Raw genomic sequence first — 25,495 nt, 5'->3', positions numbered from 1 at the left:
AGAGTACCTACAGAGGGTAACATCACAGATCCCTTGACCAAGGCTTTGGCACAGAGGAAGCATAATGGTCACACTAGGTCATTGGGGCTTAGAGCCTACACTGATTGACACTAGTGCTAGTGGGAGATTGTTAGCTAGAGCCCTAGAGACAATCATTTGATGATTATATTTTGGACTTGTTGTATCATATTCTATATAAATAAAGGCATTTGGTTTTTGGTTATTATACTTACTTGTATTGGTGCCAAATAAACTAAGTATAATAACGTCCTTGAGTAGACAGTTCTCACCTATATCAATCGGTTAGGTGAACCGATAGTGAGATGATATAGGGAACACTACTCTTAATCATTCCTAGTCGAGTATTAACATTCAGGAACAATGTTAATGCAATAAGACTAGCATGTAGGTCAACTCGATGACTTGATCTTACAAGTCATGGATATAGAGATATCAAGTTGACACATGGGTATGCATTGGAGAATGTATACTGAATGACCCGCCATGAGAAAGTATCATGGATCGTTATATGAGTGTCATATACTTTCTCATGTGGCTATTAGCATGACTACTAGTCCTTAGACCTGAAGTCACCATGGATCCCTACATAAGGAGTTATGTACTTTGGTTTCGTCAAACGTCACCCGTAATTGGGTGGACTATAAAGGCGATTACTGGGTATGTAACGAATTATGCAGAGGGATGTGAGTGATGTAGATGGGATCTATCCCTCCTATATGACGGGAGCGACATCAATATTCTTGATAGAGTGAGACCACGAAATGCATGGCCATGCCCAAATGAGTCAATATAGGATATTGAGCTCATTTGATTGAGTGAGTCTACTTGGAGTTTAAGATTTAGATTGATTAGAGGATAACACGGTCTATGACTCACATTGATCAATCTAGATGTCTCGGATAGAAGGACACTTGTCATATTTTGTGAGGAGTCACAATTAGTAGTCACAAGGTGATGTTGGATCTCAACATTCTTGTAACTTGGGTAGTAATGATGTGTTGCTAGATACCGCTCATTACTTATGCTCCTAAATGGGTTTAGGGGCATTGCCAATGTTACAAGAACCTATAGGGTCACACACTAAGGGCAATTAGATGGAGATTAGGTTCATTAGATGAACCTAAATGATTACATTCATATGATGAACCAAATTGGATTAAGAGTAATCCAAAATAGGCTAATTGAGTTGGACTCAATTTGGTTCATGTGTTAAGTGAGTCTAATTTAGACTTAGACTCATTTAATTAATTTAATTCAATGAATAGAGATTCATTAAATTAAAATTGACTTGAACCAATGGTTAGATTAGATCAACCAAGGGAGAGAAGTGGTCGAGTTTGACTTGACTTAAGTAGGAAGATGAAGAGTCAAGTTTTGACTTGACTTTGACTTGACCAATGCCACATCATCAAGGCTTCTTCATTTGGTCAAGTTTGACTTGACCAAATGCCATCTCATGGAGGAGATCAAGAGACTTGACTCTTGATATTCCATGGGGGTTACATGCCTTGAAGTGGCCGGCCACTTTTAGGTGGAATGAAAATTGATTTTTTCATTAAAGTGGTTGTAACTCCATCTTCTTCTTCCTCTTGAGTTTTCTTTTTGCTCTCCCTCTCCTCCCTACTGATCTCTAAGGTTTCTAGCACATCCTTAGAGATTTTTCTCCATCTCTTGCTTGTGTGGATACACATAGAGAAGTGTCTACTTTGACACTTTCGAGATCCGGCGAACCGAGGACAAGCGGGATTGCGAAGGGCTTCACATCGAAGGTATAAATCTTTCTTCATGTAGGTCTAGGAGTAGATCTAAGTTGTAAACTCGTACTCATAAATTTTTCGTTCTATCCTCTTCGCACCAGATCCGTTGGCTAGGGTGATTCGGGGTTTCCGCAACGCGAAAAAGCGGTTTTCGCGGCCCGAAAAACCCAACACAAACAAGATATCAGGTCAACTTATAGTTAAGTATAAAAGACTACCTATGGCACTGCTATAGTATTTTAGGTCTATGAGTTTTTTATTTGGGTCACTATCTAAGGTTGAGTTAGTTACCATTGGCATTGTTATTTATTTGGTATTTTCCATTCCAATTTTTTTAAGTAGTTCTTTGATGTATTTTTGTTGGTAAATATAATTTCCTTCATTAATTTGTTTAATTTGTAATCCTAAAAAATAAGTTAATTTACCTACTAGGCTCATTTCAAATTCTTGTTCCATTAAGGTTATAAATTCTTATAAAAATTCTAAGTTGGTTGAACTAAAGATTATGTCATCAACATATACTTGGGCTATAATGATATCTTGTTTGACAGATTTTACAAATAAAGTTGGATCAATTTAGCCTTAGTTGAACCCTTTGGAGATTAGGTAGGAGGTCAACTTTTCATACCGGACCCTAGGTACTTCTTTAAGACCATACAAGGCTTTCTTAAGTTTAAAGACATGGTCAAGATGATCTATACTTTCAAACCCAGGTAGCTGATCTTCATAAATCTCTTCCTTTATTAGCCCCATTTAAGAAGGTAGATTTAACATTCATTTGATAAAGCTTAAAACCTTTATGAGCTGTATAGCTCAATAGCATTCTAATAGACTCAAGTCTAGCCACTGGAGCATATGTTTCATCATAGTTAAGTCCCTTTACTTGACTAAACCCTTTAGCTACTAGTCTAGCATTGTTTCTAACAATTTTCCCACTTTCACTTAGTTTATTTCTAAATATCCATTTGTTTCTATTACCTTTTATTATCAGGTTGTGGTACTAAGTCCCAGACTTTATTTCTCTCAAATTGGACAAGTTCTTCCTGCATGGCTATGATCCAGTCTAGATCGAGTAGGGATTCTTCTACTATTTTGGGTTTGATTTTAGAAATTAGAGATATTTGGCTTAGGTTTCTAAAAGATGATCTAGTCTGAACTCTTAGGTCTGGGTCATCTATGATTTATTCAGCTGGATGATCTGAGTTGACTCTTATTGTTTTAAGTTGTGTTTGTTCTTGTGGTTGATTTTGTTCAACTTCATATTCATCTATTGGATTTTCACTTGCTCCACCTAGATCAGTGCTCGCTCTAGCGAAATCAATTGGTTGGTATTTGATGTTCGTAGATTATATACACTTTTATGCATGTTTTAATGAACATCTACTTATATTTCATGAGCATAATCTATGTTAATTGTACCCAATTTCATTATATATCATATTTCTACTACTTTTGTTTGGAGATCTACACTTTACTTATTTTGATTGATAGGACATGATTTGAAGGAAAAATAGATATTAAATGGAGTCTAGAGCTTCCAAAGTATTCGAGCCATATGGAACTTACACGGGCATGTGAAAACCAAGTTTTCCCATGTTCTAGTTGTATGGAGGTTGTGTGGAGGTCGTGTGGAGACCATGTACAATCCACACGGCCGTGTGAAATTTTTAGCACTATAGATTTAAACTAAAATGACCATAACTTTGTACTCAGTTGGAGTTATGGATTATTCTTTATATAAAATGTAGATAACTTCGAGATCTACAACTTTGCTGAAGACTTTAACTAGAGAAAACCCCATCTTGATGGTCTAAAAGATATTGAAATGAGACATAGCTATGCAGAGCCATGCCAAGGGCCATGCAAGGGTTGTGTGAAATCCACACGGCCGTGTCAATCCACACGGGCCATGTGGAAGTTCTAGAGAAGAATAAGACTTTGTCCATATGGACCACACGACCGTGTCACATTTCCAGAGAAGAAGAAGACTTTGGCCGTGTGAACCACACAGCCGTGCCACCGGACCAGAGCCAAGATAGCACATGGCCGTGTGGATTCACACGGTTGTGTCAAGGCTCGAGCAAGGGGCCCGTCTAGAGCTATAAAAGGGGTTTTTCTCCCCTTTTTCAGAATCTTCGATCTTGGAGAAGGGTTCTCCCCCTTAGAGGAGCCCTAGGCTTCATCCTCACCGATCTCAGCCGATCTGTCCTCCTCCGGAGGAAGGGAACATATTCAAGGACACTACGCTTCAAGGATAAGCTTTCTACTCTCTTTGTCTCCATGTTTTGAGATGTAGTTTACTTCTTTTTTCGTCTTTGGTTGTAAATTCCCTTGCATTTGGACATTTTCCTATGTAATGAATTTCTTGTTATCATGTTCTATGTGTATTATGCCTTGTATGTATTTAACGAAATGTATGTAAGGTCAATTCATGTAGATGTAGGGTTTTGATCACCATATAGAGGAAGTGCCTTAGATTGTAAGAACATGGGACCTTGTGACAGAAGATATCCCTTACTATCTACGTCATTTCCTCGAAACGGGGATCAATTCCCAATAAGGAAACTAATTTGAGTTTAGAGGCTTCTCCCAAATTAATGTTAGGAAGTGACTTGTGTAATATATGAACGTATAACCGGGGGGCCCTGTGACATAGGGCAACCCTTTAACCGGACTTCCTAGGTTACCTCTTCTACTTAATTGCATTAATATACCATTAGGAAGTAAATTGGATAACTCTAGGAACGTATGATCAGGAGGCCCTGTGACAAAGGGTAACCATTTAATCGAACTTTCTAGAGTTGCTTTTTTACTTAATGGTGTTAGGACTTAGGTAGACTCTTCGGTTCGATCTGTGTGGGGTTGTGCTAGACTTTAGTTAGAATCACTACACGAATATAAGCATGGATTTAGGTAGATAAACAATACATAGGGACATTAACTAGCATCATAACGAAACTGAAATCCTACCATCTATCCATCCTCAAATCCAACTTCACTCTCTTATTTCTTTTCTCTCCTTCTCCTTAACCTTTCTCTTGCTTACTCACTTTCTCAACCAACAATTCATTTGTCAAGATAATTCACTGTGTGAAGTTAACTAGTGCTTAACCAACAATCCCTATGAGTTCGATATCTTTTTATTACTAACGACAAAACTTTGCACTTACGGTTCGTAACAAGTTTTTGGCACCATTGCCGGGGACTATTTTCGATTAACATTAGTTGATTAACATATGAGTTACTCTAGATATTTTTCTTTTTCTTTTTTCTTTTTTCTTTTTTCATTTTCTATCCTATTTTTATTAAGCACTTTCCTTTTTGTTTTTAAATTATGTATTTTAATTTTTGTTAATAGTTTAAAGTTTAGTTTCTTCCTTTTCTTAGTTCCTGCATTTTCTTTCTTCCTCTTAATTCTATGTTTTTGTGGTTTTGCTCTCAATTTTTTTAGATATCCATGAGCACTAACATGTCAAGTAGGCTTTGAGAGATTTTCCTACACTCATTTCTGCAAGATTTATGTCTCCTGTTGTGCAACCTTATATTGAAGTAAAAAGTTTCCAACTAGATCTAGAATTAATCACCATGATACAAGGCACAAATTTGGAGGATAAATATCAGAAAACCCATACTTACACCTTGAAGAATTTCTTAGAGCTTTGTGATATGGTGAACTGTGAAGGAGTCTCAACGAATGCAGTTCGATTGATGGCATTTCCTTTAATTCTTAAGGATACAGTAAGGACTTGGTTATATTCTCCCTGTCCTCAAAGTATTACAAGTTGGGAACAATTGGAGCAGTAATTTTTGAATCAATTTCCCCTCCAAGCAGAACAGGTTGCATGAGGAATTGTATCATAAATTTCACTCGGGCAGATGGAGAATCATTATTTGAAGCATAGGACAGATTCAAGAGTCTACAAAGGCAGTGCCCTCATCATGGCATGGAAAAATGACTGACTCTATACATATTCTATAGGGGAATTTATTTCTCAGATAAGTGTTTATTGAATTGATCAGCTGGAGGTTTTTTTATGAACAAAAGTGTGGATGAAGCATATACATTAATTGATTAAGTAACATTGAATCTCCATTAATGGTCAGATAGAAGTTGGATGGAATTTGCCCCGAGAACTTCAAAAGTGTGAGCTATAAAAGTAAAAGAGCCTGTCAAACAAATTACAGTTCAACCTTCCAAGATTTTGGAAAATCACAAGTCACAAAATGAAAGGTTCAAATAGTTGGATGCAAGGATTGATAGCATAGTTTCAAAATGGTTCAAGTATGACTTCCCTCCTACACAGACAAGGTCCAGTGAACAGTGTAATGGTATTAAGTTGAGAAGTGGCAAGAATCATGAAGAACTTATGGAGAAGGACTTGTATAGAATTGAGGAGAAGAACAATGGAAGACCACAAAACTCAGTTTAGTTACTCCAGAAAGTGTCCAAAGGCCACAACTACCTTCCCTCAAAGGTTTATCACACCATCACTAGACAAGCAAGTTGAACCTCACCCACAAGCTCAACCCTCCCCAAAAGCTCCACTAAGGGCTCCTTTGCCACAAAGTCTAGTGGGGGTCAACAAAGATAAAGACTTTGTTAAATTCTGTGATTTTAATATGGTTGAGTGTAGATTTCTTGATGTGTATAAAGATAAGGACTCTTTAGAGGAGGACTATAATGTTGGTGCAAGTTGCACCAGAATCAAACCTAAGTTTTGATGTTGTCAAAGGTTCAAGTTAAGTCTTGTTATGATCTAAGAAGTTGACTAAGTGTGCAGGATGTTTACTCAACCGGGAAAGACCTAGTTGAAGGCTAGGCAAGAGAAATCTTAGCAGATCGTGGAACCCAGGTGCAAGTCCAAGAAGGTCGAGGGGACCCGAAGCTTGGCAGTGTGATCGAGAGGTCTGGAGGACCGAAGATCAAGAGAAAAGTTCTGGGGAGCCGATCAAGGCTGAGTGAAAGTCCAAACTATATCTGGAGGATCAAAATTTGGCAGGTAGATTGAGGTAAACAAACTGGAGGAGCGACAGTGAGGTCGGGTTCCCGAAGGGAACAACCTTAGGTTGCTGATTCAACTGAAGAAACTGGGAAGGTTTCCAAATTTAGATCAAGACAGTCCTACTGTCTTTATATTACTCATGCATTTTATTACTGTGCTAATCTTTGTTTTGCAGGTTATTTTGGCTAACACTGTTTTGTAGGTTAGACATGATCGGTCGATCGAACCAGGTCAACTCAAAGTAGTAATAAGCACAGAACAGATCAAACCAGAGTCTATTCAAAGCATGATCGGTCAACCGAACACTAAGATCGGTCGACCGAACCTTAATGACTCAGCACTGCCAGCTCATCAGCACCGTTCAGCAGGAAAGGAAAAAGAAGCTGATCGGTCGACCGAACCTTGAGATCGGTCGACCGATCCAATCAGCATTAATGGTGCAATAAATAAAGATCTCGGTAGATTTCAACGAACAAGGAAAAAGCTTGTTCGGTCGACCGAACTATTAAAGCGCAGTTAATACAGAAGATCGAGCCCGCGTCAGACTCCAGCCAGGAAGGAAGGGAGCAGGTTCGGTCGATCGAATAGTGGGATTGGTCGACCGAACCTTCAGTACACCTATAAAATGAGGCTCGAAGTCTGAGGCAGAATAACACTTTCTGATCCATTAAGGTTCCCCTCTGCAAGCTGCTTGTGCAACGAATTTTCATCAGTCTTACGAAGCTATCCATCCGACTGAGCTTCGACTTTAAATTTCTATTGTCGATATATTTCATTTTTACTGCACTTAATTTTATAAGATAGTAGATTGTTACTATCTTACAACTTTGTACCTGTACGATCCACTTCTTTCCGAAGGTTTCGGAAAGAAGTGTTATAGTGGTTTGCCCATCGGTGCGGTCAAGGACCGCGGGCCTTCGAGTAGGAGTCGAGCTAGGCTCTGAACGAATTAAACGCTTTTGTCTCTCTCCTTATTTTTCGCTGCTTAATTCTGATTTTAAAAGATAAAAAGGAGTTTTAAAAAGAAGCGATATTCACCCCCCTATATCACTCTCAATCGATCTATCATATAATGTTAATGCAGTGGTTACCATGTTTTCAGATCCACCTCCTAGTTTTACAGGGCATTGTAATGATATTAAATTTTCAGTTGATGAATGTGATGAGGTAAATCCACTTAAAATTATAAGTGAAATTATTGATCCTCCCGTAATTGATTCTCTTGCTGAAGATTTTGATGTTGGAATGTTCTTCACAATATGTGATGAGGTTATTGACATGGAAGGAAGTGTAGGGAGCTGTGTTGTGGAAGAAGCATCTCAAGAATCACCTCCTTTGTCCACACAACCCTTAGAGACTATGGAAGTCACAAGAATTGAGCATGTTGTGGATCAATGTGTAGGGACTTATGCAAATATGGCAGAGCCCCAAGAATCACCACCTTTAGTTGCAATTCCACCTGATCTAGAGCTAGGACCAGTACTCAATTCTGAAGAAGCCACATCCGCATATTTAGAACTTTTAGGTATTTCTCAGCAAAGCAAAGTAAGTATCACTAGTGATCTTTTAGAAAACTTCATAGAGGTACTTGTCTTTGATTCTGTTGGATGTGATTTAATTTTTGATACATACTCAGTTAATTCTAATATGGTTCTAGTACTATCTTATATAACATGCTTGTGGGAGGTATGTTTTTCTTTTTCATGTGTAGATTTCTCTTTGGCCGAAAATTAGAAGCTCACTCTAAACCATCTTCGACCACCTGAAAGAATTTCTAAGAAGACGAACATGGAGAGAGAGATACTTCACTTTATATCTCCTATGATGAAAGCTCCCTCCATAATAAGAGCCCTTGGTAAGAGGGTGTTGAAATATCTTACCCCTCCAAGAGCGAGATTTAGATAAATCCAATGAGGTGGTCGAGCTAATGACCTTAAACAAGCGCTTCTTGGGAGGCAACCTAAGTTCAATCTTATTTCCATTTATGTTTTTAGTTTTTTTTAGTTTCTTTACTTCATTCTTAATAACTCTAATCCTTCTACTTAATTTTTCTTGTCAATTTCTTTTTATAGAATTCATAGTTATGGAGGAATATGAGCATCAAATAGAGGAGTAACTTCAAGCATTTGAATGCCTCAATCATTTGGAGCTTATCACTTGGTAACTTCTTCAACTTCAAAATATCCTCCATATTTCATTTCTAGCTTTCATTGGGACAATAAAAAGTTTAAGTCTTGGGGGATGTTTGGGTTTAGTTTAGTGTTTGTCATATTCCTTAGTTTTTGCACATTTCTTGTTGCATAATAAAATTTTTTGCTAGTTACATCATTCATCACATTATGACTGCTTGTTCCTTAATGTAAAATACTAGCTCATCTATTCTAGATTTTATGTGATTTATTGGTTACTTATGGTTCTAGTGTGTTTAGTGATCTATCTTTTTCTATCTATGATAGCATGAAGTGAGCAATATTTTTATTGTAAGAGTTTAAGTATTGGTCTTGTTTTAGGATTTCTATACACTATACCTAGTTTTGATGGTAGATAACTCTAAAAATAGTCATGAATCTTAAAACTTGATTAGTACTAGTGTTTCTATGTGTAACGCCCGAAAATTCTCAAACTTGCATTAGAATTATTCAATGATTTTTCTGGAATTTTTAGATATTTTTCCGGAATTTTCCGAGTAGCGGAAGTAGCAAAAATAATTAGAAGAATAAAAAGGCTTAAGCGGGAATCGAACTCGGGACCTCTCGGGTCCGCTAAACCTTTGGTTAGCCTTAGTAACCGGTGAACCCAGCAGGGTCGTGCTGAAAGAGAAGGGAAACATTTATAATTATATTTAAGTTGGGCCTAGTTATCCGCTTAATATAAATTAAGAACTTAAGTTGGTTTGGTTTATTTGGTTGTGTTGGTTCGGCAATTCCCTCTTCACCGAGACCTTGCACGCCGCCCCTCTCTTCTCTTCCTCCGTCTCTCGGCGCCACACCAAGAAGACCTAGGGCTCTCTCCCTAGGGCCCCAAGGACACTTTCCGGTGACGATTTCAGCACGAGGACGTTCCCCTCCGCGAGTAGAGCACGTGGACGCGAGCGAATCGTCGAGAAGTCGTCTCCACCGGAATTTCTAGCGATTAGATTTGTAAGAAATCTAGCACACCAAGTAAGAAACCCCTCACCTGCAGTATAATAGCTTCCGTTTGAGTTTTCATGCTTTAGTTAGGATGTATGCAGATTTTTATTGATATCTAGGGTGTGTTTAACTATCTTCGCAGATTAGGGATTTAGTTAAGCACCTCTAGATGGGCCGGGCACGTTTTCCCTCTTCAGATAAGAGGTTAGATGTTGTCGGGTGCCTAAAGGTGGTCTCCCTAATAGGGAGAAGAGTTAGAGTATCCTAGGTGTTCGATTAAAGGTCTAGCTCAGTAATAGACAGTTTAATTATTTTATTAAATGCACTAGGAGCATTTAAAACAGCAAATTAGTTTTATTTCAACTTATGTAGGACTACAGTCCAACGGGTGGGCTCCCACAGTAGCCTCTAGGTTCAGACAACCTAGTTCTAGGTTCAGATAACCTAGATTCAGCAAAATAAATTTATAGCATTCAGTATTTTACTTTCAGCAGTGACACTGTACTGGATTAGATATCCACTAGGCTGGACTCCCATAGTCGTCCCTAGGTTTAGCTAACCTAGTAAACCCTACTAGATTCGGAACTTGCAATCCCGGGTTTAGATAGGGATGCGCGCACAGCAAGTACAGTTGCTAGGGCCCCTCAGCAGCATGTTTAGTATTTTCACTTATTATATGTATAGCTTTTCAAATTCACAATCAGTTATGTGAGATCAGCTTAGTTTCAGTACCAGCTTCAGTTTAGCTCTTCCTTGTTGATACATTATGATAGCTTATGTTCAGTTCTTGATTGCTATGCTTGTATGATCACATGCCATGCCATGTTAACCTAGTCAGTATATTTCAAATAGCATGTTTTAAACACCATATCTGCATCGTATGCATGTTTTTGTGAGGTAGATGGTTTCTTACTAAGCTTTTAGCTTACAGATGCTACTTTTCTTATACTGCAGATACAGGTAAAAGAAAAGTGGACTAGGGGAGGCTGGAGGGCAATGCAGATCAAGATGTGTGTGGAAGGAACTTGGAATAAAGATCTTAGGGATCTAGCAAATTATCTTATGTTTTGGAATATTTAGCAATTTTACTGTCTTACAACTTTAGAGAGTTAACTATCAGAACATTGTTAGTTGTTTTCCTGCACTTAGCGTGGTTACTTGTCATGAAGTGAAGAATCATATCTCACATCATGTTTAGTATGTTAGCCATTATCTAGTAGAACGTTCATTTAGTTTTTATAGTGTTGTATAATGATCTTGGCACGTATCAGTGCTGATATCAGAGTTTCTGATACGAAATCAGAAACCCCTGATCGGTCAGCAGATCGAACAGGGGGTCTCGGATCGGTCGGTAGACCGATCAGGGAGCTGGTTTCGGCAGTCCTAACAGAACGATCCAGCCGCGAACAGAAAGAATCCCGATAATGGGATCGTGAACAGCACACCACTGATCGGTCAGCTGACCGATCAGTGAGCCACTGGATCGGTCAGTCCGACCGATCAGTGAGGTCCTGGATCGGTCGGCAGACCGATCCAGGTGCGTACAGAAACTCTAGTGAATCATGGATCGGTCAGTCGACCGATCCAAAGGTTCTTCCCCGTGCCAGTGTCAGTGGACCGGTCCGTGGACCGATCAGAAGTCCGGTATTAGTGGTAAATACCTTCTCTAGCATGTGTACAATTATTAGGTACATGTAAAACATTCAGTTTCAGCTTTCCCAGCACTTAGATTAGCAAAATTTTAATTAGCCCAGCTTTCCGCACAGCATATAGACAGCAGTAATTGTAGCGACCGACCTTACATCCAGTACCCAGAAGGTGGGTCGTTACACTATGGTGATTCCTAAAACTACATTTTGGTTACTGGATGGGGCTCGAATCATGTCAGCTCATTTGAAAAAATCAAAATATCCGTACATTTACATTTATGTGCATTTGTATTCAAGTGTTGCATCTTGCAATCACTTAGAAAAAAAATGATGATGAAAAAATGAATGAATAAGGGATATAAAAAAATAGTTATTGTGAGTTGAAACTATTGCACTGAGCACAGAGATGTTGGGATGTGTACTATAAGCCTAGCTTTTGTATGAACATCTGTTTTAAATATTTTGAAATGAGAATCATTTTGGTCAAATATTTATATTTTATATTTATATATATGTCAATATAGTTATCCTTTAATTTATATTGTAGATAACATGGTGAGTGGTGACACACAGAAGATCATGTTATCGGTTCGTTATAAATTAAAAATAGTAGCTCACAACCAAGATGGATTGGGACAAACCATTTGAACAGTTATAGTATAATTTGGTATTAGTCTATCTTAACTATAAAATTACACTAGTACACTAAGTGTGTATAGAGCAGGACCATCTGAGGTTGTTCGATTTATACTGACTACATAAAAAAATAGAACCTCTGTTATTATGGATGTACGTCCTCTTAATATCTATATAATAACAAGTACATATACTTAGTATTTATTTCTTTAACTTATCAATGGGTGATATTTATTCGTTAAATCAATAGGCCCGATGAGTTGGGAGATAGTACTGTTTATATAGTGTGCTGTTGATTATGAAGAATCTGTGTTCTAATTATTTAGGCTGATAATGTCCCCTTGAGGAGCTCATAAGGATTATCATGTAAACTCTGCTGGTAGACTTAGTCTGACATGATAATAAAGTTGAGTGGTACTACTCTTGTAATTAGATGTTAATTAATTGAGTTGTCAGTAACTCATTTAATTAACGGACATACGATATCTTAAACACAAGGAGATTAATGCACTCATGATAAGATGGAGCCCATATTGTAATATGGGATTGGTGCGGTAGTTCAATAATAATCCTTTAGTGGTATGAGTTATTATTGATGGACTTTGGGTTGGGTGATAGGGCCGAACACAGGAAGCCCAAGCCCATTAGGAGGCCTAAACCAATTCCTTCTCTAGGTCCTTGTTGTAGCGTCTATATAAAGCCTCGCATCCACCCATCCATAATTTAGTTTGGTTTAACTTGGTTTGGTTTAACATGGTTTGGTTTGGTTTTCTCCATCCTCCTAGGGTCGGTGGCAAGGTTATAGAAAGGAAGATTTTTTCTAAACAGAATTCTGTTATTTTTCTTTCTTTGTAACCTACGACAAAGGTTATAAAAGGATTAGGTGGTGCCCCCAAAAACCTAATTTTCTAATTTTCACAGTCCTATTCTCTCCTTGTGGTCGGCACCCCTCTTCCCTTGCTAGGGCCGGCGCGCCTCCCCTCCTCCTTGCTTGGTGGTAGGTGCCCCCTCTCCTCCTTGCTTGGTGGCCGGCACCCCCTCCTCCTTGGTGGCCGGCGGCCCATTCTCCCTTAGTGGGAGGCGTCTTGAAGAAGAGGAAGAGAAGGAAGAAGATTAGAAGGTGCCCCATCCTTCTTTTGTGGCTGGCGGGTCTGGAAGAGAAGAGAAGAAGGGTGGTTTTGTCTTGGTAGATCATCGTCCACATAATGTCCAAGAAGAGGAGAGGAATACAGTAGAAGATCAAGAGGTCTTTATCTACGAAGAAAGATACAACTAGTTCTTTAATTTCGCTATGTAATTAGTTAGTTTTCTTTGTATCGTTTTTTTGAATACCAACACAAGAGGCCAGCGATCTTGTACTTTGATCAAGGTGTGCTTTGATCATTCAAGAACTTGCTTGATTGATTAAACACATGTCAGAATTCAACATGCGGGTTGCTAGGAATAGTTCTATACTTGTACAATTTTTGTACAAGAAAATTTAAACAGAACGGAATTCCAGCGCCTTCAAGTGGTATCAGAGTAATTTTTCTGGTTCTGTGTGATTCGGTTTCGGTAAAATTATGCACTACTTTTTTTATACTAAAAGCCTAGCATTTTATATAAATATTTATTTAGAAATAAGAATCACATTGGTCAAATGTCTATATTTATGCTAAGTGTAGTTGTCCATTTAATTTATATTATAGATAACATGGTGTGAGGAGACACACAGAAGATCATGTTATCAGATCCTTATAAATTATAAATAGTAGCTCACAACTAAGGTGGAATGGATAAACCATTGAAGTGGTTGTAGTGTAATTTGATATTAGTTTATCTTGACTATAATAATACACTAATACACTATGAGTGTATTGAGCAGGACCATTTGATGTAGTTTCTTTTTATACTAACTAAATAAAATAACAAAACCTCTGTTATTATGGAAGTGCGTACTCTTAATCATGATATAATAACAAGCACGTATATTTAACATTTATTTCTTTAATTTATCAAAGGGTGTGATTTAGTTCAATAAATCAATAGGCCTGATAAGTTGGGAAATGATATTATTTATATGGTGTGTTGTTGATTATAGAATGAAACAGTGTCCTAGTAATCTAGGTTGATGATGTCCCCTTCAGGAGTTCATAAGGATTGTCATGTAAACTCTGCAGGTGGACCTAGTCCGGCAGGACAATAAAGTTGAGTGTACTACTCTTGGAGCTCGATATTAATTAAGTGAGTTGTTAGTAACTCGTTTAATTAGTGGGCATTCATGATGGGATTTTCGAGCCGCAAAAACCGCTTTTATGTTGCGGAAACCCCGAAATCCCATACCATCGGATCTGTGCGAGGATAAAAATCTTGTAATTTCATGTACAAGTTTCTCTAATCCTAGATCTACCTTAAGTCTACATGGAAGAAATATATACCTTTGTAGCGAAGCCCTTCGCTTAACCCTCTCGTCCATGAAGATGCCGGATCTCAAGGGTGTCAAGTGAACACCCCTCTATGTGTATCCACACGAACGATTAGGTGGAGAAGAAACCTTAGAGTGTGCTAGCACCCTTGAAGGTTTCGGCCAAGGTGGAGGAGAGGGAGAGAAGAATAGAGAAAGGAGGAAGAAGATGGAGTTACAAAACAAAATGAAACTCTCTCAATAAGTTAAGTGGTCGGCCACTTCAAGGAGAGGTTTTAAACCTCCATAGGATATCAAGAGTCACAACTCTTGATCTCCCTCATGATGTGGCACACACATAAGCCAACCTTGATGATGTGGAACATCATCATTGGCCCACTTAATGCCAACTCACAAATGAGGTGGCAATGGTCAAGTTAAACTTGACCTTTCATCTTCCCTCTCAAGTCAAGTCAAACTTAACCACTTCTCTCCCATGGTTGATCAAATCTAACCATTTGATTCAAATCAATTTAATATAATGAATCTCTATTCATTGATTAAATTGTTTCAATGAAACATAATCTAAATTAGATCCATTGAACACATGAATCAAATCGAGTCCAACTCAATTAGTTTAATTTGGATTACTCTTAATCCAACTTGGTTCATCGCATGAACCTAATCCTCTTGGTTCATCAAATGAACCTAATCTCCATCTAATTTCCCTTTGTGTGTGACCCTATAGGTTCTTGTAACGTTGGCAATGCTCCTAAACCCATTTAGAAACATAAGTAATGAGCGGTATCTAGCAACACATCATTACTACCCAAGTTACAAGAATGTTGAGATCAAACATCACCTTGTGACTACTAATTGTGACTCTTCACAATATATGGCAAGTGTCCTTCTATTCTTGACACCTAGATTGATCAATGTGAGGCATAGACCGTGTCATCCTCTAATCAATCTAAATCTTGAATTCCAAGTATACTCACTATAATCAAATGAGCTCAATATCTCATATTGACTCATTTGGGCATGACCATGCACTTAGTGGTCTCACTCTATCAAGAATAACGATGTCACTCCCGTTATATAGGAGGGATAGATCTCATCTACATTGCTGACATCCCTCCAAATAATTTGTTACATACCTAGTAATCACCTTTATAGTCCACCCAGTTACGGGTGACGTTTGACGAAGCCAAAGTATGCAACTCCTTATGTAGGGAACCATGGTGACTTCAGGTCCAAGGACTAATAGTCATACTAATAGCCACATGAGAAAGTATATGACACTCATATAATGATTCATGATACTTTCTCTTGGTGGGTCATTCAGTATGCATTCTCCAATGCATACCCATGTGTCAACTTGATATCTCTATATCCATAACTTGTGAGATGAAGCCATCGAGTTGACCTACATGCTAGGCTCGTCGTATTAACATTGTCCCTGAATGTTAATTCTTGACTAGGAATGATTAAGAGTAGTGTTCTCTATATCATCTCACTATCGATTCAACCAATCGATGATATAGATAAGAACCTTCTACTCAAGGACATTATTATACTTAGTTATTTGGCACCAATACAAGTAAGTATAATAACCAAAAAGAAATGCCTTTATATACATAGGAATATGATACAACGAGTCTATACAACAATCATCATATGATTGGCTCTAGGGCTCTAACTAACAATCTCCCACTAGCACTAGTGTAAATCAGTGTAGGCTCTAAGGCCCAATGACCTAGTGTGACCATCATGCTTTCTCTGTGCCAAAGTCTTGGTCAAGGGATCTGTGATGTTAGCTTCTGTGGGTACTCTGCAAATCTTCACATCTCCTCTATTGATGATCTCTTGAATGAGATGGAAGAGCCGTAGTATGTGTTTGGTTCGCTGGTGTGAGCGAGGTTCCTTAGCCTGCGCAATTGCTCCATTTTTGTCACAATAGAGCTCTATCAGATCAACTATATTAGGAACCACCCCAAGCTCAGTAATGAACTTACGGATCTAAACTGCCTCCTTTGCTGCTTTTGATGCAGCAATATACTCGACCTCTGTTGTAGAATCCGCAACTGTGTCTTGCTTCAAACTCTTTCAGCTCACAGCACCACCATTTATGCAAAACACGAACCCAGACTACGATCTATAATCATCCTGGTCAGTTTGGAAGCTGACATCACTGTAACCCTTTACAACTAGCTCGTCATTGCCTCCATATATCAAGAAATATTCTTTAGTCTTTCTCAAGTACTTAAGAATATTCCTAACTGCTATCCAGTGACTTTCACCTGGATCTGACTGGTATCTGCTCGTCATGCTCAAAGCATACGAGACATCAGGACGAGTACATAGCATGGCGTACATGATAGATCCTATGGTTGAAGCATAAGGTATATGATCCATGCGGTCTCTCTCCTCTCTAGAAGAGGGACTTTGAGTCTTCGAAAGACTCACACCATGTTACATTGGCAGAAATCCTTTCTTGGAATTCTGCATGGCAAACCGTAGTAATATCTTGTCAATATATGTACTCTGACTTAGGCCAAGCAATCTCTTAGATCTATCTCTATAGATCTTTATGCCTAGAATGCACGCTGCTTCACCTAAGTCCTTCATTGAGTAACAATTCCCTAGCCAAGTCTTTACAGACTGTAGTAAAGGGATGTCGTTCCCAATGAGTAGTATGTCATCCACATATAATACAAGGAAGACAACTGTGTTCCCTACAACCTTCTTGTAGACACAAGGTTCATCTTCATTCTTGATGAAACCATACTGTTTGATTGCATCATCAAATTGAAGATTCCAGCTCCGAGAATCTTGCTTTAGTCCATAAATGGACTTATGCAGCTTGCATACTCTGTCAGTATGCTGTGGATCTAAAAAACCCTCAGGTTGTGTCATGTACAGATCCTCGAGCAGGTTTCCATTCAGAAACATGATTTTGACATCCATCTGCTAGATCTCATAATCATGGTATGCTGTAATAGCAAGCATGATCCGAATGGACTTAAACATCGCTACTGGAGAAAATGTTTCATCATAGTCAATACCATGAATTTTCTTGAAACCTTTAGCTACCAGACGACCCTTATATAATAAGTCCATCCATGTCAGTCTTTCTCTTAAAGACCCACTTACACTCAATGGATTTTACCCCTTAAGGTGGATCAACCAAAGTCCATACATGGTTGGTGTACATGGATTCCATTTCGGATCGCATGGCCTCTAGCCATTTCTCAGAATCTGGTCTCATCACAGCTTCCTGATAAGAGGTAGGCTCATTCTCAATGAGCATGGCGTCATCATAGTCAGACAAGAGAAATGAGTATTTCTCAGACTGACAACGTACCCTATCTTACCTGCGAAGAGGTATGTCTATTTGAACTGGTTGTTGTTTCTCAACCCCTTGTGGATCAATCTCATCACCCACAACACTTTGTGGTTCTAGTTCAACTTCCATCAAGGCTTCAGTGCTATGGTCCATATCTTGAACTTCTTCAAGATTGAACGTACTCCCACTAGTTTTTTTAGAAACAAAGTCCCTTTCTAGAAAAACCCCAGTCTTAGCCACAACTACTTTGTGTTGACTGGGAATGTAGAAGTAATATCCCTTCGTTTCCTTGGGATATCCTATAAAATAGCACTTATCAAATTTGGGTCCCAATTTGTCTGAGACTTGACGTCGAACGTAAGCCTCACAACCCCAAATCCTCATAAAAGACACCTGGGCATCTCTCCCAGTCCATATCCTATATGGTGTCTTTATCACAGCCTTGGATGGAACATGATTGAGTATGAAGGTTGCTGTGTCCAGAACATAGCCCCAAAGAGATATAGGAAGATCTATGTGACTCATCATTGACCGTACCATATCTAATAGGGTACGATTCCTCCTTTCGGATGCACCATTCCACTATGGTGTTCCAGGAGGAGTGAGCTAGGATAGAATCCCACACTCATCTAGATAGTCACAAAATTCATGGCTAAGGTATTCTCCACCACGATCTGATCGAAGTATCTTAATACTCTTGCCAAGTTGGTTTTGTACTTCATTCTTGAATTCTTTGAACTTTTTAAAGGATTCTGACTTATGTGTCATCAAATACACATAACCATATCTACTGAAGTCATCAGTAAATGTAATGAAGTACCTATAATCACCTCTAGCAGCGACATTAAAAGGTACACATACATCACTATGTATAAGTCCTAACAAGTCAGTCGCTCTCTCGCTGTGTCCACTAAAGGGAGTCTTGGTTATCTTGCCCAGTAGGCATGACTCACATGTCTCATATGATTCAAAATCAAATGAGTCCAGCAAACCATCTTTATGGAGATGAGATAAGCGTTTGTCATTTATATGACCTAAGCGACAGTACCAGAGATAGGTTTGGTTCATTTCATTTGATTTGAACCTTTTGGTATTTATGTTATAGATGGGGTTCTCTAAGTCTAGAATATAGAGTCCGTTAATCAGAGGTGCACTACAATAGAACATATCATTTAAATAAACTGAACAACATTTGTTCTTTATTATAAATGAAAAACCTTTCTTGTCCAAACAAGAAACTGAAATTATGTTCTTAGTAAGAGCAGGCACATAACAGAATTCATCTAGTTCTAGTACAATCCCAGAGGGCAGAGATAGATAGTAAGTCCCTACAGCAACAGCAGCAACTCGTGCTCCATTGCCTACTCGTAGGTCCACCTTGCCCTTCGTCAATGCCCTGCTATTTCTCAACGCCTGTACATTAGTACAAATGTGAGAAGCACATCCGGTATCTAATACCCATGATGAAGAAATAGAGAGATTAACTTCTATAACATATATACCTAAATTAGAAGTCTCACTTCTCTTCTTCTTAAGACCTTCCAGGTAGACTTTATAGTTCCTCTTCCAGTGCCCGGTCTGACCGCAGTGGAAGCAGGTAGCATCCTTGGCGACCCCTCCTTTGGGTTTCAGTGCCTTGCCTTTGCCCTTGGCTTGGGACTTTCCCTTACCTTTAGGCTTGCCCTTGCCTTTGTGCCTTTGTACCATCAAAATGCAGTTAGGCTTAACCTTCTTAAGGTTGATCTCAGCAGTTCTCAACATACTCAGAAGCTCAGGCAGTGACTTGTCAATTTCATTCATGTTGTAGTTCATGATGAATTGACTGTAGCTCTCTGGCAAGGATTGCATGACCAAATCAATGGCCAGCTCTTGGCCAAGGGGGAATCCCAACCTCTGTAGGTTTTCTATGTACCCAATCATCTTGAGTACATATGGACCTATGGGTGTCCCGTCTTGCATCTTGCACTGAAATAGTGCCTTAGAGATCTCCAATCTCTCGTGCCTAGCTTGTCCTTGATATAGTTGACGAAGATGTTCAACCATATCATAAGCACCCATCAACTCGTATTGCTTCTAAAGCTCAAAGTTCATGGTCGCGAGCATAAGACAGGACACATCTAATGCGTCATCTTGATGCTTCTTATAAGCATCACGGTTAGCTCGCGTGGCAGTGGCAGGAGGTGCCTCGGGAATGGGCGACTCCAGGACGTACAGTTTCCTTTCCTGTGTGAGAGCAATTCTCAGGTTCCTGGACCAGTCCAGGAAGTTAGCTCCATTGAGCTTGTCCTTATCAAGGATAGAACGCAGGGAGAAGGTGTTCGTGTTTGACGTCATGGTAATCTACAACAGAAAATATAGAAAATAAATATCGTATTCCACTAATCATTTAATTAGGCCTTTAACTAAATGATGCTCCCACTGAATTATAGAACTTTTGTAGAATCAAGTCATGGATGTGGTCAAACCACACCTACTAGATTCTAGCCAACTAGCTATAATTCTTGCGGGACAAGATCCACATCTTACTAAGCCTTGAGTTAGCTTTGGCTAAATCGCCCAAGAATTAGTATGATCGGTAGGTAACTAATTACCAATTACATCTCTATGCAACTCTTGTTTATAGGATCAAGATCCGCATATATATTAAAACTTGAGTTAGCTTTGGCTAAATCGCCTAAGAATTAATATAAATGTGATTTTGACCTATCTACCAACCATTGGAAAATGCTTATAGTTAAACCCGATCTAATTGAGTTTAACTAGTTTTACTCAATCTGATTGAGTTTGTACTCACCCATGCGTTGATAGGTGGGACCAAGATTGTCCCTCCGCACCCTACCAAGACAATATGCGTTGCTCTGCTTTGGCAGATTCAACAACATGTGATTGAGGTAGTGATGGGTATCACGGCATGGTAGGCATTTTGAGTTGTCGCGATTAAGATCGAATCTAATTATTGATGTGTATCATATACACGATTTAGATCTAATCTAATCGTGGTGCATCATATACGCGATTTAGATCTAATCTAATCGTTAAAGCACTAATTAATTACTCTACACTAGCATGCATCACATACACACATAAGCAATTAATTAAATTTTGTTAGGTCATGGCCCTACTACGATCTTCTCAAGCCAATGAGAAGATCGGATGGTCAACCTAGGGTCAACAGCTTCTCCAAGCTCCTCCCTTTGACCGCCATGTGTTGCTCGCACCCTCCTTGTAACTCCTCGAGTGGACCTTCCACTGCTTCAATTTTTGTACATTACAAATTTGAAACTCGAGTTACATTCGAGTCTAAACTATTTATAATAGGAATATAAAATAAAGGAAGGCACGACGCGCAGGTTACGATCATATACAACATGCACAAACACACAAAATGGCACGCAGGCCATATTATGAATTACAACACAATTTTTCAATCTAATTGGGGTTTTGGGCCATGACCATCACAAAATTATACATAATACTAAATTATGTATTTTTCATAAATTTCTGTAATTTTTTACTACTATTTTTACAATTTTATGAGTCAAAATTTTTCAGTGGTCCCGTTTAGCGATTTTCGAGCGCGATCGCGGGACAATACCTCTTGCGGGGTTAGGGGCAGCACCCCTTCTCATGAAATGAATATCACGAGTGTCCTACGACGATCTTACATCACCTTAAGCCGCTGTCCCAAAATGATTTGGGCGAAACCTTGTCGTTTCGGAAAGGTTTTCTCGGTAGTCGAAGCCTACAAGTGTCCAAACACTTGTTGCTTCGCCTATACCAGAAAAATACCCAAAAAATCTATAAAAATTGTAAATATACAGAAACTTACAGATCTGAATGTTTTTCATAAAAACAAAAATAAAATTCGTACACGCTTCGCACGTGGCTCTAATACCACTATTGGGATTTTCGAGCCGTAAAAACCGCTTTTGCGTTGAGGAAACCCCGAAATCCCATGCCACCGGATCCGTGCAAAGATAAAATTTTTTTAATTTTATGTACAAGTTTTTCTAATCCTAGATCTACCTTAGATCTACATGGAAGAAAGATATACCTTTGTAGCGAAGCCCTTCGCTTATCCCGCTCGTCCAAGAAGATGCCGGATCTCAAGGGTGTCAAGTGAACACCCCTCTATGTGTATCCACACGAACGATTTGGTGGAGAAGAAATCTTAGAGTGTGCTAGCACCCTTGAAGGTTTTTGCAAAGGTGGAGGAGAGGGAGAGAAGAATAAAGCAAGGAGGAAGAAGATGGAGTTACAAAACAAAATGAAACTCTCTCAATAAGTTAAGTGGCCGGCAACTTCAAGGAGAGGTTTTAAACCTCCATGGGATATCAAGAGTCACAACTCTTGATCTCCCTCATGATATGGCACACACATAAGCCAACCTTGATGATGTGGAACATCATCATTGGCCCACTTAATGCCAACTCACAAATGAGGTGGCAATGGTCAAGTTAAACTTGACCTTTCATCTTCCCTCTCAAGTCATGTCAAACTTAACCACTTCTCTCCCATGGTTGATCAAATCTAACCATTTGATTCAAATCAATTTAATATAATGAATCTCTATTAATTGATTAAATTTATTCAATGAAACATAATCTAAATTAGATCTATTGAACACATGAATCAAATCGAGTCCAACTCAATTAGTTTAATTTTGATTACTCTTAATCCAACTTGGTTCATCGCATGAACCTAATCCTCTTGGTTCATCAAATGAACCTAATCTCCATCTAATTTCCCTTTGTGTTTGACCCTATAGGTTCTTGTAACGTTGGCAATGCTCCTAAACTCATTTAGAAGCATAAGTAATGAGCGGTATCTAGCAACACATCATTACTACCCAAGTTACAAGAATGTTGAGATCCAACATCACCTTGTGACTACTAATTGTGACTCTTCACAATATATGACAAGTGTTCTTCTATCCTTGACACCTAGATTGATCAATGTGAGGCATAGACCATGTCATCCTCTAATCAATCTAAATCTTGAACTCCAAGTAGACTCACTATAATCAAGCGAGCTCAATATCTCATATTGACTCATTTGGGCATGGCCATGTGTAACACCCACGAAATTATAGGATATCTATTTGAATATTATTTTTCCTTAGAGCATAGAAATGAAAAGAATAAGAGAAAAGGGAAAATAAAAATTTAGAATAAGAAGAAGTGAGGTCAAGGATTGAACCTTGAACCTCCCACAAATGATGGAGATAAATTGATGAATGATAACCACTAGGATAAGGAAAAATATTTGGATAGAAAGGAATGAAACATTTAGTTAAAGGAGAAAAGAAAACTAAGCAAAAAGAGCAAGAGAAAACCAAGTTTCTTACCTTCTTTTCCCTCTTGGTTAAGAAAAGGAGCAAGCAAAAGAAGAATTTTCTACTTCCCTCCCTCTCTCTATTTTCGTGGGAATTAAAGGAGTGGGGGAAAATAGGAGTTGAGGGAATGAATTAAGACATGTTTCATTTGGCAAAGGGATAAATAGGTTTAGATAAGAAAAACAAGGGATTAAATTCTTTTGTTCTTCTTCCTCCTTCTCCCTTCTTCATTCTTCACCGAACCAAGAAACCCTTCCCTCTCCTCATTCCAATAGCTAAGTTAAGTTCTTCTCCAAGAAAGCTAAATTCCGAGAAGAAACCTTCAAGTTCTAGCCCTTCCAAGCAAAGGAAACAAAAGGAGGTACAAGAAGAAGAAGCTTCCTCCTTCCTTGGCACCTAGAACACTTTTCTCTCTAAGGAAAACCACAAGCGAAAGGATGTAAGTTCCCCTCACCTGTGGTACAATATCTCTTGTTGTTCTATGAAGATTCGGTTACATAAAATTCTAAGAAAACATCATGAAGAATTCCAACCAAGATAAAACCAAAGGAAGGACCTAGGGAATGAAAAGATCTAAATTTGATATGCTCGATATTTTTCTTGTAACATGTATTTTATGTTAAGGATTTATCTCATGTCTCTATGTTAAAATGTTTGGTAGAACTTAGATTCATGAGTATTCGGCCATGGTAGAACTAAGGGCCTAGGAGATCTTTAATTTAAAACTAAGCATGCCATGATCTCCCTAAGATAAGTTATGAAACTATTATGATATGCCCATGATTGTATGTTAAGTTGAATTCTATTTCATGTCCATGAAGGTTCGGCCATGTTTAGTTTTTGAAGCCTAGGAGAATTTAAAACAAGTCTAAGATGCTCATGACCTCCTTGATGAAATGTTATGAAACAAACTTAATGTTCTTATGTTTACTGTTGCATGGAAATTGAATTACATGCTCTATAACATTCGGCCACATCATGTTCAAGGGCTTAGGAAACTTAGAACCTTACCCAACTATGCTCATGTTATTCCTTGAAATGTTTACTATGAAAGTTGTTTAAGGTTCTCATGCTTTTAGGACACTTGAACCTTAGTTTTAAGTCCTATAACATTTGGCCACATCATGTTCAAGGGCTTAGGAAACTTAGAACCTAACTCAACTATGCTCATGTTATTCCTTGAAATATTTGCTATGAAAGTTGTTTAAGGTTCTCATGCTTTTCGGACACTTGAACCTTAGTTTTAAGTCATATAACATTCGGCCACATCATGTTCAAGGGCTTAGGAAACTTAGAACCTAACCCAACTATGCTCATGTTATTCCTTGAAATGTTTACTATGAAAGTTGTTTAAGGTTCTCATGCTTTTAGGACACTTGAACCTTAGTTTTAAGTCCTATAACATTCGGCCACATCATGTTCAAGGGCTTAGGAAACTTAGAACCTAACTCAACTATGCTCATGTTATTCCTTGAAATATTTGCTATGAAAGTTGTTTAAGGTTCTCATGCTTTTAGGACACTTGAACCTTAGTTTTAAGTCCTATAACATTCGGCCACATCATGTTCAAGGGCTTAGGAAATTTAGAATCTAACTCAACCATGCTCATGTTATTCCTTGAAATATTTGCTATGAAAGTTGTTGAAGGTTCTCATGCTTTTAGGACACTTGAACCCTAGTTTTAAGCCCTACAAGTTTCGGCCACTTCATGATGAAGGGCTTAGGAAACTTAGAACCTAACTCAACTATGCTCATGTTATTCCTTGAAATATTTGTTATGAAAGTTGTTTAAGGTTCTCATGCTTTTAGGACACTTGAACTTTAGTTTTAAGTCCTACAAGTTTCGGCCACATCATATTTAAGGGCCTAGGAAACTTAGAACCTAACTTAACTATGCTCATGTTATTTCCTTGAAATGTTGCTATGGAAGTTGTTTAGGGTTCACAAGCTTGAAGGATAATTTTTAACCCAATGTATGCTTGATAAGATTCGGCCATGATAAGTTGTAAGCTTAAGAAACCTAGAACTCTACCTAAACATGCTCATGATGTTTTCTTATGGTATATGGAATAATACTTGTTTAGGGTTCACATGTTGGTATGGAGGTTTTTACCTAAAACCTAATTTATAGGTTTCGGTCATTATAAGATATTAGGGTTTGAAAGCTAATTATGTTTTCCATGTACCTTATATACCATGCTTATGAGATTGCTATGCTTCTATGTTTAATTATG

General features: G+C 38.4%; 1 non-coding gene across 1 annotated transcript; it reads right to left on the bottom strand.

Moving 5' to 3' along the window:
• Positions 1 to 5,617: 5,617 nt before the first annotated feature.
• On the bottom strand, positions 5,618 to 5,723 carry LOC122025966. The gene has a single exon (XR_006123961.1). It is a non-coding gene; the product is annotated as a small nucleolar RNA R71 (small nucleolar RNA).
• Between the last annotated feature and the right edge of the window lie 19,772 nt (positions 5,724 to 25,495).

The sequence above is a fragment of the Zingiber officinale genome, chromosome 9B (genome assembly GCF_018446385.1).
Source record: "Zingiber officinale cultivar Zhangliang chromosome 9B, Zo_v1.1, whole genome shotgun sequence".
NCBI lineage: Eukaryota > Viridiplantae > Streptophyta > Magnoliopsida > Zingiberales > Zingiberaceae > Zingiber > Zingiber officinale.
Note: the sequence above shows the minus strand (reverse complement) of the source record. Positions and strands in the feature narration are given on the sequence as shown.